Source organism: Microtus ochrogaster, chromosome 1 (assembly GCF_000317375.1).
Source record: "Microtus ochrogaster isolate Prairie Vole_2 chromosome 1, MicOch1.0, whole genome shotgun sequence".
Classification (NCBI taxonomy): domain Eukaryota; kingdom Metazoa; phylum Chordata; class Mammalia; order Rodentia; family Cricetidae; genus Microtus; species Microtus ochrogaster.
The window spans coordinates 65,644,515-65,648,450 of record NC_022009.1 but is presented as its reverse complement, the minus strand read 5'-3'; positions in this window follow the sequence as shown (position 1 = coordinate 65,648,450).

Genomic DNA, 3,936 nt, shown 5'->3' with positions numbered 1-3,936 from the left:
TTAATTCCTCACCTCTTAGTCAGTCCCCAGTCCACAGCAGCTACAACTCTTCCTGTTTCTGTGAACTGACTCCTGCTGAGACCTCCAACATTGTCAGTGTTGCAAGCACCACCTCGTTTCAGGTCCCCTTTATGCCATTTCTTTGTAGTCTTTATATCATTTACTTGATTTGTAAGTATCTATCCACCTCTCATGCATCTATCTCTTCTCCATACACATACTTCTCCTGGGTATAGATGAGGCAGGATAAAAAGATACAGAAAATGATGGAACCCAGGAGGGACAGAAGCCCTCCCTCACCTGGGATCTCTCTGTGGCCTTTCTCCGGCTGTGAAGCAGCAATCAACAACCACCTCAGCCTTTCTCCCTTCCCAGTGAGAAGCCTGCAATTTTTCCAGGAATCTCACCAGAAACCTAATTTGCAGGAAAAGTCTGCATCCTAAGCCCCGGTGCAGCTCTGGGGGGTCCTGGTTTCACCTTATCAGATGCGAGGCATATCAGAGCACCCTCTTATCTGACCTATGACAATGGACTGAAAGGGGAATGAGGTTTCTTAGCAACCCTCTGAGATGTAACTTGAGGGCCATCAAAATTGTACACATGGCTAGTGCCATGGCTAGTTCACCAAGAGTGTCTCCTGAGAGTCCAGACCTGCACATGGATATGTCTTACTATCTGGGGCTGTCTTAGGGAAGTCCACTCCTATACTCTTGAACATGAGTGTGTCTCTTTCTCTTACGTCATGCTGAAAACCTACATTTAAATTACCTGTAATGACATCTCTAACTCTGCTTCTTGCAGACTAGCCCTGAAATTTGTTTCTGTGTCAAAGCCACAAATCTTGGTCTGGCTTGAGTTGAGGTCCCTAAAAGATTAGGAGAAGTATTCAGACTGCTGAAGTGACAATGTGGAGCTGTGTCTCTGTCCCTTTACTGTGGATATCTCCTTCTGTCCCAGCTCTTATCGCATACTTAACTGGGAGCTCTTTGAGATTAGAGGCCGTGTGTTTGCTTAACACACAACAGACACGAGTCAATCTCTGCTGCTGGAGAGCTGCCCACTGTCTTCTTCCCAATAGCATCACTTTCACTGGGTCTCTAATTTCCCTCCTGATCTGCTTCGTGTGTCCAGCAGCGGTTTCATTTCCTATCTTCTCCACAAATTTCCAAGTTCTGTTGTCAAGTTCATCTTCCTGATCCAGAATTCTGAGACATACTTCTCTTGTTCAAAAACCTTCCAGTTGCTTGTGGAACTAAAGCAGGGCTGGAGGATGGCTGAGGAGCTAATAGGTCGCACTGCCCAAACCCAAGTTGGATTGCCAGAATCCATGCCATTTGGTTCACAACAGCCTGTGACTCCAGCTTCAGGGCACTTGACGCCCGCCACCTTCTGGCCTCTGTGGACAACCACACACATACGGACCCACCTACACACAGATACACATTCTTGCACATAATTAAAGATTAAATAAATTATTTTAAAAAAAAAAACAAAACCAAGGCCAGTGAAATGACTTAGTGGTAAAAAGCTCTTGTCTGTGAGCCCGATGGCCTGAGTTCACTCCCTGGAGCTCAACTCCTGGAAGAACTTACTCCCAACTTCTTCATGTTATCTTCTGACTTCCACAGGAGTACCGTGGTATGCCTGTTGCCATACACACCCCACCATAATAAGTAAATTAATAACATATAAATGTAAAGTTTTTGAACCTGAAATTCAAGTCCCCACAGTAAAAAAAAAATCTAACATTCCCTAATATATTTTTTAACACAATTATATGATGACCCACCATCTGACATAGCACCACACAGACGATCACATTCTGAGCTTCAACGCTCTGTTTCCTTGTGAATTCTTTTCATTAGGGAAAGCTTTCACCATGACATCTTCCCTGATCCAACATGGACAAGTAAAGTGCATACCCTGTTCACACTACTTTGATGAACTGAATCATTTGCTAACGTTAGAGATGTCCTCACTGAATAGCCAAGATTCAGACCTAAACTACACCTTCTTTATCTCATGTTCTACCTCATAATACATTTCAGTTTAAAAACCTTTACACTTTCCTTTTGCCTCAACACACCCATATATAGGCTAGGAGTATCCTGGCTTGATGACCTTGCCATGGGTTGACTGTCCCAATGACACAACTAAATTCTCTCTCACTTGCTTACGTACCCCTCTCTGAACTGCTCTCTCTTGGTTTCCCATATATTGTGTTGAGAAGGTTCCCTTCAGAACACACACACACATGCACGCACACACATACACACCATTAGGACACATGACTATAGCTGACTTGGTTTCCGGGTGCCTCCTCTAGGTTTCCTCTTGTAGCTCCCCCTGACTGGTGATCTCACAAAAGCACATAAAATACCTATCTTTTGTACTAAAAACACCTTCCCTATGTCAGCAAACAAACTCAACATCATGAAGTCAAAATGCTTCTGCACAGGAGATGACAGTCTGCAGAATGGGAGGGAATCTCTGCTAATCAGAATCTGGTGGAGAATCAATATCCAGAATATACAAAGAATTTAGATAACTAAACAAGAAATCAAACATTGCAATCAATAGACGGGCTAATGAAATAAACACGGTTCTCAAAAGAGGAAGTGTGAATGGCCAAAAAACATATGAGAAACACTCAGCCTCCCCAGCCATCTGAGAATGTGAATTAACGCTGTATTGAGACTTGCTTGCCCCGGTCAGAATGTCGGTCATTTCATAACAAGCGCTAGAAGGACAAATGTGGACCTTATACCCTGCTGGAGGGGATGCAAACTAGTCCAACCTTCATGGGAATCAGCATAAATGTTCAAAATTCTCAACCTAGATCTGCTCAGGACCCAGCAACACAGCTCCTGGGCATTTACCCCAAAGACTCCAGGTCAGGCTATTATAGAGATATATGAACGTCAATGTCTGTGGCAGAATTATTTATAATAATAACAGCTAAGTCATGGGACCAATGTATGTTCCCAACAACGGACAAATGAGTAAGGAAGCTATGGTGTACGTACGCAATGGGATTCTTCCCATCCTCAAATAAGAAGTCATGCTATCTGCAGGAGAATGAATGCAACTTGAGATAGCTGTGTTGAGATGAATTCAGTGTCAGACAAATATTGTATACTTTTCTCATATGTGGTTCCCAGAGTCTACATAAATACATAAAATTATATAAGTATATTTGACATGAAAATAAAGCAAAACTAAGGGAGCAAAAAGGGCTAACAGGAGGGAGTGGGGAGGGGCAAATAGGAGAGGTCAGAGAGAGATTAACAGGAGGAAAATGGGGGGAAAGGGAGGATATGCCAAGGGAGTGCAGTCATACAGAATACATCCTCTATGGAAATGGTCTTATGCAATTCTACAGCATATGTGGTTAAAGAAAACGTTTAATAAAATATATAACATATATCCAGTGATATCTCATTTTTTAATTCTCCTTTGATTTCTCTCTCTCTCTCTCTCTCTCTCTCTCTCAGCTTTTTCCCCCTCTTTCCAACAAGGCTCCCTAAAATGATCATTAGGATGCATTGTCCTCTGTCCCTTCTCCTCAGTCACTCACACTGAGGTCACATGGTCCTCTATAACCAACTCTTAACATTAACTTTCCTCTCAATACAAAAAGAACCTTTTTGGAGTTAATCCTGTATCCTGATACATTAATAAAAGTGTTCATCAGTTGTATAAGTTCCTTGGTAGAACTTTAGAGGGCGCTTATGTAAACTATCATATCATGTACTCAGATGATAAATGGGCTGAGAAAGAAATCAGAGAAACATCACCTTTCACAATAGTCACAAATAGCATAAAATATCTCAGAGTAATTCTAACCAAACAGGTGGAAGACTTGTATGACAAGAATTTTAAATCTTTGAAGAAAGAAATTGAAGAAGACACCAGAAAGTGGAAAGATCTCCCATG